Below are 17183 nucleotides of genomic sequence, written 5' to 3'. Positions count from 1 at the left end.
GATGAGTGGGAATAAAGCAGGGGAGTGCATGTGCTGGGGAGAAATGTGTGAGACAGCTGGCTGCAGGGCTCAGTGCTGCCTCTGACCAGCAGGGGGCGCTCCTCTGTCTCCACACACATTGACTGGTTCCCACTGGGAAGCCAGAGCAACGGGGAAGGAGAGAAGTCCTCACATGACCTCGCAGTTCACAGGAGTTTGCCTCCAGCAAAAAGCCTCTTATATGGTATATGGTAAGACTTAACAGTCTCAGTGTCCACCGCTGAGACAGTTAATGGCTGAGAATGGAGATTAGAAAGTAGTTTAGAGGGTCAGGTGTTTGTTATGGAGTACCGAGGTCACTGAGGGTAAAAAATGTTTCTCTAACATGCTGCTGTTACATGGGCAAGACTTGAGAGGGAAAGTCTTATTCATAGCAGGTATACACCCGAGATGCACTACGCTGGTTTAATATGAGCCTTGAGGACATTTTCTTCTGCTGGTGGAAGGAGATAAATCCACTTTTCCCCAGTGCATTTTGTTTCCTTTTAAGATTTTTCTGGAAATTAATATGTTGGAACAAGATGGGGCACAAGACTACCAAGGAAATGATTTCATGATGGAAAATTATTTTTTAAAAACAGACTCAAATCAGAAAGTGTTGAAACTTATTCCACTGCAAGATTCTTTTATATATATATTTAAATGAAATAATAATAATTCTGGCTTTTAGTAAACTGGCACATAATGGTAAATAAGCCATGGTCATAGAGGCAAATATTAATAGAAGAATAATGCAAAATTAAAGAGGGTTAGCTCACACTTTAACCTCTTGGACCTTTAACCACCAATAAGTAATTAAGTAAGAATAGAAAAATGAATCAAACTGTGAAAAAGGGCACATGAGAGAAAGCCCTGCTATTCTCACTAACATTGCAATCAGGCTTTTAATAACACATCCACTTTACAAGGAGCTGCACAGTAGAAGAGCGCTAATATGTCCATAGTACTGAAGCATTTTCCTGGTATTCAAACAAAAGATTTACGTAGATATCCTGGAAACCATTAGTGAGTAAATGTCAGAAAAACTGCACACGAGGAACATAATATATCCCAGAGCCTGCACCTTCAAAACATATGGATTCCACTCATTCTCAACAACTCTGATGAAAAGAAAAATCAACAGTATTTAATAACATCCCTATCCTGCTCTCCTGTCTGTACCTGGGCCTGTTCATTCCTCCTGAAGAAAATCTTCAAAAACACATCACAACAAAAAGGTACTGCAATTTCCTGAAATACCTGGACACAGATAATACTTATTAGCTGGATCAATTCACTGCTTGACAATAATAAAAGCAGAACATTGGCAGTCTTATCTTTTTACCTCCTGGAGCAGAAAGATTCTTTGATGAGCCTTTTATTTGTTCCTTGAGAGTCATTAAGAATCATTAAGACTCTTAATGAAAGACATTGTGAGATGTGTGCTTAATGTAAAAAGGTGGAGAACTGGAAAACAGTGAATAACTTGTTGACATCTTCCCACTGGGTCTTCCTCATCTACATGTCTTGCCACTTTGCGTTTGCCCCATCATCTCTATCTTTAGCTCTTCCTCTCTCTCTTGCCTCTGTGTCTGCAGGCCGTATTTCTCTGAGGACAGAGCCCAGGAAATGATATTGTGGTGTGGGAGGGAGAGACCACTGGCTCTGTGACCCAGACTGCCTGCTATAAATCCACACTTTTTTTTGGAGGCGGGCAGGCGGATGGTGGGGAGGGGATTCTCCCACCTTGACCCATTGCTTCCTCACTACATCTGGCACTGCAAACAAGCTGACTGACAGTCGGCAGCCACACACACACACACGCATAACGCACACAAACACAACCTCTGCATCACGTACTTGGGTGGTCAAGAGAGAACACAGAGCAGAAACAGAACCGGCGTTCCTGACTCCGTACATGTGATTGAGTGGCACCGTACAGCCACAATGGGCAGAGTTGTAACTTTGCAGAAAACACACTCTTAATCAAATTTGATTAAATGAGCTCAGACTCTGGGAACACTGAGCATGTATTGTCGACAAAAATGATGAATATTACATTCTCTCATCACTGATTAGGAAATGTGACCACTAAAAGAACATGTCGCCTTCACCTACGTGTCTCTTCAACACTTCAATAAAAACAACTTACAGCGACTCAGGATGCAAAACACTTTTTCTTTGTGTATTTATCGTGTGGTGAGAAAATCTATTTCCTTCACCTTCTCTTGAATGAAGCACACAATCTGCATTTGAATACCTTAAAATGCCGAGACACCAGGCTCTGCAGTTAGTGATGTGTGGAAGAATCATATCAATAGAGTTTCGCATAGATGATTTTGTTTACTCATAAAAAGGAGGAAGAGAAGTAATCATGAAACGTGATCTTGTCCATGAACAGTATCTGGACACGCAGCCACAGTTTCAAGGTAAACTTCACCTAAAATATTTGCTCTGAAGATAAACTATAGCCACAGATTCATCTTTGATTTAAATGGATGATGATTCCTGTATTTAAAAAGAAAACTTTGCTGGTAGAAACCAATTTCATGCTTTTAAAGGATTCCTAATAAAATCATACCTTACACCTCATCATTTGTTTTGATTAATGATGGCGACTCAAGACATTTATCTTGACATAGCTTACATTTTAATCCATCTCTGCAGCACACTGATTTTCATGTTGACGCTGCTGGTGTCTGGTTTATCATCAGATTCAAAAAAATTTGCAAATTAAATCTATTTCTCTATATTTACCTGATTGCAGATGTTAATACCTAGCATGTGCTTATTTGAGAGGCACAAAACACAAAGTATGGTCTTTAGTGGTGCAAATGAAATCCAGGACTGGGTATGTTTAAAGGATGGACTTTCTATTTTTTTTTTCCTTTTTCCCTCCTTTTCTACCCTGTTTAAGATTCCTGGCCTTTCACCTGACCCCAGGCCTTAGCCGGGGGGGCTGGGGGAGCCGGTTGCTTGTGGTGGTGGGGGTTAAAGTGTAATCCTGGTCCTGTGACCACAAAGGCTTGGCCCCTGAGGGCCAGGGACCAGCCGCATTTTCTGAATTGCAATGTTATCCCTCAGCAAACCCTTCGGACCGACAACATATCAAAGGATTACATTGCAGGGCTTCTCTCTGGTGTTTAAAGATGGCCACGAAGCCCAAACCCTTCCCTTTTTCCTACGTTTCTTCTCCCCATCAAAGATCTTAAATCAACCGTTTTAGATTTTGGTTTGGCTTTTTGAATGTGTGGGGAAGAAGATTATACAACACAACAAAACCTTTCCAGAGTCTAGTTGGAGAAAAGAACCAGTAAGAGCCGGATAAGCTGTTTTTTTCTTTTTGTTTTTTTGAATTATATCAGTGCCTCAGTCCAACTACTTTCACATCAATCTATTAACAAGAGTAATTGCCACATAGCATCATTACAACTGACACATATTTTAAACCATTCAGATGCTGATATCTGGCTGTTTAGTGTACTGCTAATTGCTTGCTTAAGTAATCCATTAAGGAGTGTTTCTACAACAGCTTGCATGCTCCATTATCATTAGTTTTATTCTGAGGAAACCTTAGCACACCCTTTTTAACAGCACCGCAGCTTTGCCCTGAGCGCCTCTTTGCATTTAAACCTAAAGAATTTGCTTAGCAACTTCAGAAGACAGAGAGAACTGAAGCGAAAGAGAGAAAAGATTTAATTGACGCCTCCCCCATTTTCCCAGGGTGAAGACAAGAGGTAGGAGGGATGGGGGGGAGAGAGGAGAAGGGGCTGATGTGACACTGCTCTCCTGGTGTTGCGACTGTACAAAAGGAAGCAGATTTGCAGAAGAGGTGACCCCTAACCTCTAAAGCTGAAGAAAGGGTCCTCGATGGCCCCAGCACCAACCAATCAATCACCTCCCAGAGCCTGTTGGTCAGCCGGACTGTAAGAGGACACTGCAGTCCGACCAGTGGACCCACCCCCAAACATTCCTGGCTAGCAAACTTTTTCTCTTTTTTGGCCAAGGGTGGGGTTGGGTGGGGGTGGGTGTTCAGAAATACAAGTTGAACAGGTCAAGATTTTTCTTGAAAAAATATGCTTCATATACTTCAAATTATTCACCTTCATTCCTCCTACCTTCCGAAATTCATTTCTAATAAAAACATTAAAAATGTTATCACTAATCCAAAATTGCCTGGGGCAAAAGTCCGAACAAAGGCTTAACCTCTTCATTATGTCGGACTTAAAATATTACAACTCATTTTGCTTTTTATTATTATCCCTAAAGAAAAACAGAAGAAATTGTAATCAAAGCAGACGAAGTATTTGCACTGATTTTCAACCTGCTTTTTGTTCTCAGGGACAAACAGCTGTTGAATTTCCAAATATATAGTTTACAGTAAACACCTCTCATTAATAAATGATCAGAATATTGGATTATGCAATTGTAATTTGCTAGAATGTTTGACTTAATTTCTGTCCTCTCGCTAGAGAACAGAAAAAAAAAGTCAAGTGTTTTTATTAATTATTCTGTGAAGCATGGTGCATCTTCATTTTAGATTTTTTTTCTCGACTGCCTGTGCTTGACCACTGCTTGGCTGAAATATACAGTGCAGTCGACTTCTGATTTTCCTGTTTAATGATACTATTACTCCTGAGCTGTAAAAGTTAGTCAAGGTCAGTGTACAGCGAACAGCTGGCCGCTGACTTACGAGCGTGTTGCTGACACCACAGAGACTTTCGCCATATTTGCTTGTGAATAAATACATAATTAAATGCTAAATTAATTTTCACGATAAGATTTACATACTGGAACCAAGAGACTAGGAATGAAAGGCAGCAAAGACAATAAGGGAAGGTGCACAGCGATCACTGACTCGCTGGTGCTGAGGAAATATTATCATACCCAAGGATCAAGTGTTTTTAAAGAACCGGCTTTTCCACAGACACAACTTTGCATTTCATTCATATCTCTAACATGCATGACTAATACTCAGATTTTTCATTATATGAAGGCATTAATATTCAACAGTAACCTGTATTCCATTCAATAATCTACTGCTTCCAACGCTCACCTGCTTCAGCCTAGATTCACATAATGTTGATTAGAAATTATATTGAAACTGACAGTATTCTCTGCTATTTTCACATCATGTGAAAAGATGGGAAGAGGTTGGTGTCAAGTCTTGAAGCGTTCAACCTTCCTGGTTGTCCACAAGCTTTAGCCTTAAATCACTGGCAGGTTAAACTATAAACAAAGACTCGTCAGTCAGATAAGAGTCATGGAACTTGTTGAACCAGTTCTGGATAGACAATAATTATAGATGACCTGTGAGATATTTGCTTTAACTTTCATCTGATTTGAGGATGACCGCTTTGGTGTGGTACTTTCCTGGGTCTAGGTCTATTCGAGACATTTAAATTCATATGTTAACGTCATAGAATATTAAGCAGAAGTAATGTTTTATTCCATCTGTCAGTTAATTGGAAGTTATATGTTGTTGAACAGTTGAAACAGGGTTTTTATCTGTTTTAGGAGAAGCTTTGTTTTCATGGCAGCAGCCTTGAGACTCAACATTAACTCACCTTCCTCCCTTTATGAGAGCTTTAAGCAGGAGCTGTAAATAGCAGAGACTTTGCGGGTCATCATGTTCGTATAGCCTTTGTTACTCAACACGAGTGGAAATTACGATAAAGAGACAACTGATTGATGTAAAGCAAAGGATGCCGAGGTCAACAGCGACGGAGATGAAAGCATTCCAGGTCACAGCAGTCTCTGAATAGTGCACATTAAATGAATAATTTGTGACAAGAATGAAGTGCTGATTCATTCCTAACGCCACACCTGGGCAAACACACACAGTACTCTTTGTTACTATGAGCAAACAATGGAAGAAGAAGCAAAGCGAGAGAACACAGTGACTCAAACAGTTAGCAAACATCAAACATGTGAACTTATTCTCTGATTCCATGTTCAAATTAACACTCACCGATGCTCATTTCTATTATTTTCTTCCCCTCCCAGAGCTTATCTAGCGTACAACTAGTGTTTTGTTTTTGTGGCTGGTCGCAAAAGCCTGACCAGGTGCCATCTATCAAAACAATCTGCTCTCAGAGGGAAACCTGCTATTAACTGATAAGACTCTGCCCTCAGTGGGGTGTAATGGGTCCCACTTGAGTTCCTTTTCAGAGTATTGTCCTAGCAGGCCACCTCCAAGACAAACCCAACTCAATGACTCCTCTCTGTTTCAATCCTCCCAGTCTCAAAGTACAGCAGCTGCCTCATGTCACCGAACGGTCTTCAACAGCCAAACAGAGCTGAGGCCTGTTGAGGTGAGACACTCCATTCCTACATACTGTAGCTGATAATCAGCTACAGTCAAGTCACTGTTATTTATTCTTTACTGAGCAACATGGGCTTATATCCAACAACATATTATTATCTCATTACATTATCACTATTATTATATGCATTTAAATTGTGTGCTTGTGCCCTCTGGTTTGCAAAAAATGTTCACTGTTTACATTAAGTAGTCAACATGAGCTGTCTTTAAGTTAAATGAGTGCCTTTTTAAGAACTACCAGCATTTTGCAGGTTTTAGACCTACTGTATAACATTGGACATGGAAATTTTATTTCCAAAGCAAACAGTTATGTGTGTGATTTTTAAATGTGTCTTCCACTCATCCATGGACATACAAATGTTTTGCTATATGATGATACTGTAATGCTGCAGTAAAAAGAGATTTCAATGCGCAGTAATTCATCATCTAGAAATAAACGTGTGGTTAGGATTATGGAACAATCTCGGTTTGGGTTTGGTCTGGGGTTAGGCTAAAATCTAAGATTGGGGTTTGGGTTAAAATAAGCACTTCCTCAAAGTTAGAGGGCCCGCATCGTCATAATAAACACACAGCTACAATTGTGGAGTGGTAATGGTTCACCATTAATAATGACACACTCCAGTTAAAGTACAGAATCCTGTATTTTCCTAACTCAATGTGTTGTCTCAAACTATAAATTACAATGTTTGTCTGAACGTGTAAAATTCAAAACTATTGAAACTGAATGAATGACAGGTTGACATGCTCACTTGTCTGTAGCAAGTTATAGCTAGCACCAGGATAATACACGATGTTCAAGGGCAAACTTTAACAAACCACACCAGCCTTTGTCAATGGGACATGGCCACACCCACGAATATGGCAAAAATGGCTGAAGCTGCCGCTGGTAGACAAGCTAGCCTCCGCAGAGAATAGCTTGGTGCGACCACAAGGGGTCAGTAAATTACAAAATGAATGCCTAAAAGAAAATCAGAGACTTCATTTTTATTACTACTGTAACTTATTGCTACAGATTAGGAAACATAAATGTAACAATGACTTGCGCTTCTATTTGCGTTTTCTATTAATAAGATTAGGTCTCACTGACTGCTGCGGAAACATCTGAAATCATTGGACAACACACAGAATTCAATAATGAAGAACATTAACATTACAGTTATTCAAGTGTAAGTCTTTGGTTTATTTCTTGTCTGGTTTGTGGCTAGCTTATTTCCCTAATAGAGATGAAGTCAGCTCATCAACTGGAAGTTGAAATCACATTCAAAAGGAACAATAATTCTCCTGAATTTGTGCTTGGTGTGTATAATGATGTAGTGTTAAAAGAAAAGGTTTTCCTGTCCCTCTGTCTTCAAGCCGCAGAAAATTATAAAAGACAAAACATCTTCCTCTCTGATGAGCATTCATCACTTCAAACATCTTATATTAGAAACTGATCAGCGGTGACCTCAGATGAGGGAACCCCTTCCTTCCTGTTGAAGCAGCTCTATTCATTAAAACCATCTATGGGAAGGCTGCCAAAATGACCCATCAGAGATTGACGGGGGTTAAGCTCCCATAATCAATATGACACTGCTAAGTGCCCTTTGATTGAGCTGCACGCAGTGTAAAAGGACATTCCTGTGTGCCCGGCTGCTCTTGCCACCAAGAAATGCAGCATTTGTCCAGAGCTAAACGGTCTTCTGAATGTCATTGTCACGGGTACATTAACTTTTATATGAGTCTGAGAGACAGACTCGGAGTGAGGATGAACGGCCATTTTCATTAGCGTGGCTGCTCGGTGCCATTAAGGGTGCTGTCAGACGGACAGGGACAGAAATGGTTTGCATGGGGCACGTGAGCAGAGGCAGGAGATTTCATTCCTTCTCTTAAGATGTTCCACAAAGTGCCGGAGCGGCCAAGGCAGCGGCTAAATTTGCCGATGTGAAACCCCCCGTGTCACTAGGCAACTGGATCTGATGGTTCCTTTGTTTGGGGTGAAAGGTTGGAAGCACTCGTACTAATCTCCTTGCTTCACAATTAAGGAACACAGGAGAGCTGCTCGAACCTCTTCCCGCTCTCAAACAACAACAACAAAAAGAAAAGGATTGAAAGACTCCTCTATTGTCCCTCGTCCTCAGTCCCTCCTCCCCCTCCTCACTCTCCACGCTAATCGAAAGGTATTTGCACTGTAAATTAAAAGGGCCCTCGTGCGTTGCTGTTTTAACACTGACGCACTCTCCTAAGATGTCCACAAACAGCTCCAATCTAATTACAGAGGGAGATTTACTTCAAATAACACTGTGGACAAAAGAACCCTGGCTATTGTTGACGTGGGGCCAGTGTTCCACATCTCTTTCTCTCTTTCACTCTCTTGGGCGAATCCTTTTATATTCAAAGTCCTCGCCTTGCCAAGGTTAAAATGCGATGGGATATCTGAAAGTAGGGAACCTCCTGACAAAAGCGGCCTTTTTATTTCCTGAATGGCAAATGCCTTCGTTGATTTCCACTGCTCTGTCTCTTTCCTTATCTATCCTTTTTCTTTTTCTTTCTTTTTTTTTTAACCAAGCAGATTTTGAACAAAGCCGCAGCGGCTGACATGCAAATGTAACGGGGGAGAAAAGCGGCATCCAAGGGAGTTAAGATTGTCCGACAACGGGACGTGCTTGCTGGGGTTGCATTGTGACATACGGCTGAGACACATCCTCAGGGTCGAAAGAGGGAGGAAAGGGATGGTGGATATTGGCTGGCCAGATTTGCAGTGTGTCCTGCTGACTTCCATTTTATGGCCCGTGAATCGCAGAGCCCTCTGGGAGTCTATAATCCGCTCCCCCCCCAACCCACCCTCCTGCTGCCCATACCACATCATTTTATTGGTCTCTCTAGATGTGTGGCTCCTGTCCCTGGTTTACAATGATCCATCCATGTGGGGATTCTCCCGCAGCCAGACTGTTGCACACTACGGACATCCCAATTTGCTACTGGATCCCACCCACCTATTTCCCCCTTATAAGAATACTACCTCCCTCCCTGACATGCTGTTGTCCCATGGTTTCCTGTGGCGGTGCCTCAATGCGACTGTGCCCACCATGACACTAAGCCTCGGCACTGAGGCTCTGCAGTGCAGGGGCCCAGTTGGGTATTTCTCAATGAATGAAGCTGGGTGCGGGGGAACGTAGCAGTGCCAGCTCTCATTCACACATTTTATCTCTTTTACACACAAACCACACATCCCCTATTCACATGGGCCACTGTGCATAACACTTATGGCCGTGGCGGATGATTACTACCGGGTGTTGGTCACATCGCAGCCCCGCACAGTATCCATCAGCCAAACAGAGGATCTTCCTCCGCCTGGAAAAACTCATTTAGATCTTATCTGGGGAAAAATTTGTTTGCTGTGGGAGAAGGAAGAGGTTAGTAGCAGCAGAACTGACTGTAGTCTCGCTAGTGCCACTTGATTTAATTTAGCCACCAATAGTGTCTCTGACCACTTGTACTCTTCTTATTTTGGGAGGTGAGTGAGAGTGAGTGCCAAGGAGGGGGAGATGGAGGGAGGCAAAGAGGTATTTGTTTACAGAGACAGAGGCAAAGGGAACTGTGAGGTTTTCAATGATCGTCTTAAGGCACATAAAACAGGAAAAAGACACTATGAAACAAACTGTTTCTATGATATAATACTGTGAGTCACTGACACTGAGACTGTATAACCTGCAGGTGATACTGAAAGAGCTCATTAATCGATTGCTTGCTGAAGTCAATTTTCCTGCAAAAATAGCTTCTCAAATGTGAAGATTTTGTGGTTGTATACATTTTTACATACCTTTTAACTCATTTTTGGGTGCCTTTAAAAAAATTGGCATTGGAAGATTTTACTTTGGGTTCTGTGAACCAATTTATTGTTTTTTTTTTAAAGACAATTAGAACTGAAAGATTTCACCTCTCGTGAATGGTTGAGTGTGTTCTTCTCGAACCTGAAGCCATATGTGCTGTGTAGCGTTTTCCCTGTTTGCTTGATGCTGACAGGCCAACACATCTCTGTATGTGTCCGTACGTATGTGTCTCAGTGTTTGCTTGGCATCATGAATATGGTACGTGATAACCTACTGTGACCCAGAAATAGTCTATGTGAGTTCCCTGGCCAGCTGGCCACAAACAGACAGACAGACAGACGGATTAACTGCCTTCATCTATGGACAGCTTGCTCAATTATGAGTGGGACGCTGAAACGAATGACACGACGCAAATCAACATTTTGACTCACCAGATGACACCAACAGGAAGCTCACCATGCTAACATTTTGTGATCAGAAGTCATAATGCTAATGCACATCTGCCCTTTAGCAAAGAGCTGTGCTGAGACTCATAAATGTGTTTATTTTATCTTTATGGTGATAATTTCATTCCAACAGCTAACAAGAGTTTAGAGCGATCAGTAGGCTGAGTCGAATCACATTCACACTTCCACGGTCCAGGGGGCTGCATGCTTGTATATTCATATATGTGTGTGCCTCAGTGTGTGTATCAGCAACACATGTGTAGCGCTGCCTGCCCGGGGAGGAAGAATATTTGCTTTGCTTATCGCCGCCCTAATGCTCACTGACAAGTTAATAACATCACAATTAACTAAATGCTAAACAGATGCCAGTGCTGGACTAATGTGATTGAGACAATTGGCACTTTTGACGTGACCCCTGTGTAGCGCTGCCATTGGCCTAATTTGCTTGAGTGACATGGCTGGACTGTGTGTGTGTGTGTGTGTGTGTGATTGTGCGTGTGTGTTTCTATCTGTTTTAGTATCAGAGGTAAGAGACTGCTAAGTTAGCAGTGTGAAAACTTTGAGGTTGCAAAAGACATGGAGAAGAAATAATACAACTACAGTATAACAAGCTCTTTTCTCTGACCATCATAACCTTCTTGTACCCCCCCCCCCCCCCCACTCTTTCTCCTTTTCTGTCTTTCCTCCTTTCCTCCCTCCCTCCTTTTCCGCCGCTCTCTCTCTCTCCAGCCAAACTATTTCTGGCTTGAGAAAAGAAAGTGTTTACTCTGTGGCCGCGGCCTGCTGGAATCACGCTGTGTTCCCACTGGCTAAACCCACTATTGCCACTCCATGGTTTGCATATTTTCCCTGTATTACAAGACTTTAAAAAAGGACGGAGGGAGATAAAGAGAGAAAGAAAGAAAAATAGAGTAAGAGAGCAGCCTCCCCCTCCTATTATATGTGGATTTTCTCTGGCACTGCTGTGTGTGTGTGCACATGGACATGATTCATGTATAAACAGGAACACCAACAGTTGGACAACAAATTCTTCCAAAGCCTGTGGACTCCAGACTCATTTCTACGCAGGTCACATGGGAGATTGCGGTCCCCTATCGTTTCAAGTGCTACTCAGCTAATGTTGAATAACAGGCGACTGCTCATACAGACTGTGGCCTTAGTTCAATGTATTAATGTGCAGATTTCAATGCAATTTACAAAATGTGTACTTGTGCATGTACAGTACACATTGCCAGTTGTAGAGGCTGCAGATCCTGTGAATGCATGAAGCCTCAGTAATGACATCTGCATTTTTTAAATCTGCAGACAGAGTAAAAAAAAAAAAAACTACTTTAGCTTCAATTTATTGCTTACTTTTTTGTTTATGAGCCACTTTCTCTGCACATATTCTGACCTTTTTGCTTTTCTGCACCGAGCTCCAGTTTAATCAAGTGGAATGTGAGTGTGGTGGGTTTTACCAATAAAAATACAAGAGCTATAAATTATGGTGGGGACCAAAACAATCTAATGAAAAAAAGAGATGACGATAGCTGGCAGAAGTATAGAGCCAAAGACAGAATGAGAGAAAAACAGCAGCTCGGAGATCAGAACAGTCTTGTGCAGCCCAACGGGGAGAGGCTTTACTGGAAATGCAAACTGAAAATGACACGTTGAAGGTGGCTGTGTGTAAATGAACACACACTTCCAGAATATGAAATTATGGTTTGGGATAGAATCCACAGTAAAACAGCTCTGGCAACATCTTATCGTTGATATCACAAAGAGGAAATGACAGTGTACAACGGTAATGGACAATTACCTCTATGACTGAAACACTGACTTCTTGGGAAGTTAAGTCTTCATTTGCAAACACACAAAGATCTGAACGTAGCTATGAAATAATGTCACAACTTCTCTTGAATAGTAGAGCTCATGTAATCTGTGGGACAACTTCTTTGTCCTTGGTTTAAAAAAGGAAAAAGCAGCCTTATGAAGAGGTAAAATCCTCTTTTTTGGCCTGTGAACAAAAAGCCAGTGTCTGAAAATACAACAGTTACAGTACACTTGTACATACTGTAGTACATCTTCATATTTTATTCCTTACTTCTTTACGCATCATGTACTCCTTGCTACTGTTACAAGTGAATTTCTCACACGTGGGATTAATAAAAAGTCTTATGTCAAGCATGTCATTTTTCATTTTGAAAAAAATTATGACATGCTTTGGCAGTTTAAGGACATTTGGCTGTAAACCAATGTCACATCATATGAAAATCACATTCAATTAAAGTGTTTTTGATATTTTTGCAAAAGGTCTTGCTTGCCCCTACCTTCAATCCTGGTTTAAGACTGTAGTATACTGCTGGGTACATTTGGGGAAGTGAAAGAAATTTGAAAATACAAACTCATATTATAATCAGTGTTCTTGCCTAATTTCTGAAACCTAAAGCTGGTCTTTTTTTAAACATTTTTCCTAAAAAGGTTAGATAAATTGCATAAAATGTGTATTCTGATGGTCATCCAGGGCTATGACGGAGGGTCATTACATGACACTTCTAAATCAGGGCTACTTTTATTTAGCAATAACTGCTGGTATTAGATTTTTATTTTTTATGTGATCTTTTGCCTCCTGCTCCCCGTTTGCTGCATGGATCATATGTCTAAAATATAAACGCAGTCTGGACTAATTTCATATCAGTATGCACATTACATTACACTCAGCCTCCTGTCAATCACCTGACAGGGACATGATGAAATGCAAGCCTCCACCAGGAAATCCGTTGTATAAGTCACAGCCTTACATGTTGTGTTTCCTGGGAAGGCTGCTATGAGTGCAAAAATGAGTCGTAGTTTCAGTGCATACGTTGCATAACAATTGGAGGACACAAGACAGAGACAGTACTAAATGGGCTACAATTCTAAATGACAGCAGTGTTATTCTTTAAGGATGAGAGCTCCATGAAAGCCAGACAGACTGTGTTCTTTGCTTACAAAAGCCCTGAGGCGAGTCCCGCTTTAGTGAGAGGGAGAGTGTCTGATGCGATGCCATCCAATTTGGGGAAATATGTGACAAAAATTAGCTGTGAGTAGATGTAATGCAACTCACAAGTGACTTCAGCTCCTGCATGCAGGCATGCCTGGATTTATTTGAACGTGTATTTGTTGCACAACACTGCCAAAGTAGGGGATAGTTTGCAGTGAGTGTTTGTGCATGTGTATTTGCACGAGTTCACTAGGGTAAAAACAGCCACATGATGTTTTGCTGCTCGTTCCCCTGGCATCCTGACCAGCCGCCCCCACCCCCGTGCAAAAGAGCTTGTCCGATAGGAATGACGACAACTCCAGGAATGCCTCAGCAGCCTCCAAACTGTCCAGTGGTTTTTGGATAACCATCCGCTATACGTCCCATATACATGAGCTGATGAGTAACATGGAGAGGTGTGTGGTGCTGTTAAGTGTGCACAGTTCTGTTAAACGCAAGAGATATCAGGCAGAGTGAGAAAGAGACAGAGGTTGAGTCAGACAGCAGCTGATCGGGCCGACAGAGGAGATGCCACAATAGTTCCCATTCAAAGCAGCAAGAAACAGCCACAGTTTCAGAGGCCAAATATTGTCATCAGAGAACATTAGCCAAGGGCTGAAGCACTGCCAAGAGGCAGGCAGAGATCAAATCTGGCTTTGATGGCCAACAGTAACCCCCTGCTCCCACCGCACGCCCTCTCTGATGTTTTGCGTCTTGGGTACTGTACACACAGACGTCTCTGTATAAATAAATCCATGTTTGTTAAGCTTTCTAGCTCAAACTGATTTCACACAGAAATGTCCAGTGGAGCTGCTGTTATATACAATGTTTCTTTTGTTTTGTCTTCCCTGTATATTTTGAGAAGATATCATTATTTACATTGCTAGACATAAAAAAAGGACCCCATCTACAACACAGAATAAAAGTTGAAAACCCTGCTAGCACGCCCAAGAGGAACTATATTCATCACATCCCATGATACAAAAGTGGGGCTTTCATATCATGAAAAAACATCAACAATCAAGCTTTTCTCAGAGCTTAAGGGCTTCAAACTGTAGAAGATGTAAAAGGGACTAAATAAAGAAAGTGCACAAGGTCGTTACAATCCAAATGGTTCATCCTCTTAGGACCATGAAAACTACTCTACCAATTTCATTTCCTCTGGGAGGATAAATCCTGATTTTCAAACCACCTCGCTTGATTGGCACAACCTGTTAGCTGCAGTTCTCAAAGTGCCCCAGAGGCCACACAGAGAGTAATTGTTAATGAAGAAAAATGTCTATGATCCACAGTTGCCACTTTTGGATATTCAAAATCAGTGTCCTAGTGGGCCAGAGCTGAGCCAAATTAACTGAATACAATCCTACAGTTCATGGCAGCATGATGTGCAGCTACGCCACTGTGCGTTTCCGATGCGTGCTCCCAATTTGTCCACTTGCCTGACTGGAGAAGACCTACATGGCTGTGTGGCTGTTACAATAGCTCCAACTGGACGACAAGAGCAGACAAAAACAGACAAGTTCATAATAAGTCTCTGCAAAGTTGAGAGTGAGAGACACAGGAAGGGACTTGTTTGTTTACGTCTCCAACTCTCATCATCATGTCATCAGTCATTCTCCGCTGGAAACAGACCAATTGGCTAAATGCTATCAACCCTCTTCTCACTGTGGAGCTCAGTGCATGAATAATACTTAACCTTTGAATGTCACCATATGTAATAGCACGCACGCACGCACACACACACACACACACACACACACACACACACACACACACACACACAAAGACACTCAGACGAGGCAATAATAAACACATTGTCTGCCACGAATGAGCGGAAAAGCAGCACAAAGAAAACCTCTGCTCATTTCTGATGCCTAGAGCAGTGTGTATAACTGCAATTCAAAAAATAACTGTAAAACATACTTATATTGATTATCGATGCAAAATTATAATTGATGGCGAACAAACAAGAATATAGTAATTATAAGTTACTTAAATATTGGTCTGCCAGTTGACCTTTGGCTTCCATAATGATGCAAACAGACACATAACGTCTACTGATTTGTGTTACAATAATTACAGCAATTATTCTTTTAACATTAATAAAGAAATAATGGGCCATGCTCTCAGAATATGGATGTCAAATGTCTAGTGTTTGAATCCAGAGCAAGGTAGACCATAATGTAGGTGTACAGCGGCATAGATGTCATACGGAAAGAGAAACTGAAACTGAGAATCAGACCGTGCTGTGAAACTGCCTTGTCATATTTCACCAGAGCCCATTTTTCAAACCCTGATCCCTCACAGGGGCTGAACACATGGATGACTACTATACTATTACTGCTGCTGCTGCTGCTGCTCCAGTTGTCTGGCAGGAAGACACGTCTGGCCCTGGCTGCGGCTGCCCCCCCTCCCTCCCCATCCCCTTCCATTCGTTCCAGACTAGAATGCCTATATTTAGAGCGCTCCTTTCCGCTGTTATGGCTGTTGGATCATTAGCCTCATTTAACCCTTCTTTACCTCTGGCGTGCTGATTGGCTGAGGGCATGCCCCTCAGGAGTGACCCCTCCACCCCCACCTCCGAAATCCCGATTACGCCAACCCACCTTCCCCACTCCAACGTTTAAAAGGAATGTGGGGGGTTTGAGCAGCCGCAAAGAAAAAGTGGAGCCGCCCGATGGGAGCTGATATCGTCAGCCTGAGGGTCATGGTTTCAGATGAAGGACAAAACACAAATGATGATAATGATGATGTGTGGCTATTTCAGGGATCATGTTCTGGTCTGAATGTGCATTAGCAGCACTCTTTTCCCTCAACTGATTGTCCAAGACATGTGACGGCGGGGCTAAAGCCTGGTGGTCCCCTGACCTTTCTACCAACACCACTATTAGTCCAAAGTTAATACTGAGAACACAAAGAATCTGCTGGGCAGCTTGGCAAGACTTTTACCTAATAGGCTACCACTCGTAACACTTGTTTTCATTCACTGACACCAACAAAATGTTAAATTAGGACAAAAACACCAATCAAGCTGGATTACCAAATCATGTGAATGTGTACATTAATGGTCCCCAGAAGATGAACCGTCTATACTCTTGCACCTTCTCTTTCTTTGTATTTATTATTAGCATGTTACCACTTACCATTGCTTATTGTTTCTTTTTTAGATAGCTGGTATAGTGGTACTGTGTATACTACTGAACTGGGTGGCAGGTTATGAAGGGAAGTAATTATTGTGAATCTGCATTGTTGTCCAGATTGTTCAGTAGACAAAAGACTGAGAAACGACCAGGACTCTCAAACACACATGCATACAGTATGCACACTGAAACCTCCAAATACCTCTGCCCCAAGCACACCACCTCCATAACGAAGCGGGGAAAGTTTGAGACATTCTTCCCCTCCCAAATGAAAGTGTTCATCACCAAAGCAGTGAAACTGTTCTGAGCCATCACACATCTGTTGAAGGGGGATTTACTTCTTCCTATTTACATCTTGGCACCTACATCATCCTCGTCTTCCCATCTTCATAGCTGAGCACTGATAAACAACATCGGCCTGCCAAGCTTTCCCGGTTTGTTGAT

General features: G+C 41.9%; 1 protein-coding gene across 1 annotated transcript in view; it reads right to left on the bottom strand.

Annotated features, from left to right (window-relative positions):
* zbtb16a (zinc finger and BTB domain containing 16a) overlaps nt 1–17183 on the bottom strand; it is a 138640-nt gene that overhangs the window by 34456 nt on the left and 87001 nt on the right. The gene's annotated exons all lie outside the window — the stretch shown is intronic.

This window comes from Trachurus japonicus, chromosome 14 (genome assembly GCF_045865225.1).
Source record: "Trachurus japonicus isolate A0001 chromosome 14, Traja_1.0".
Lineage (NCBI taxonomy): Eukaryota > Metazoa > Chordata > Actinopteri > Carangiformes > Carangidae > Trachurus > Trachurus japonicus.
The sequence above is the reverse complement of the archived record's forward strand: the minus strand, read 5'-3'. Positions and strand labels throughout refer to the sequence as shown.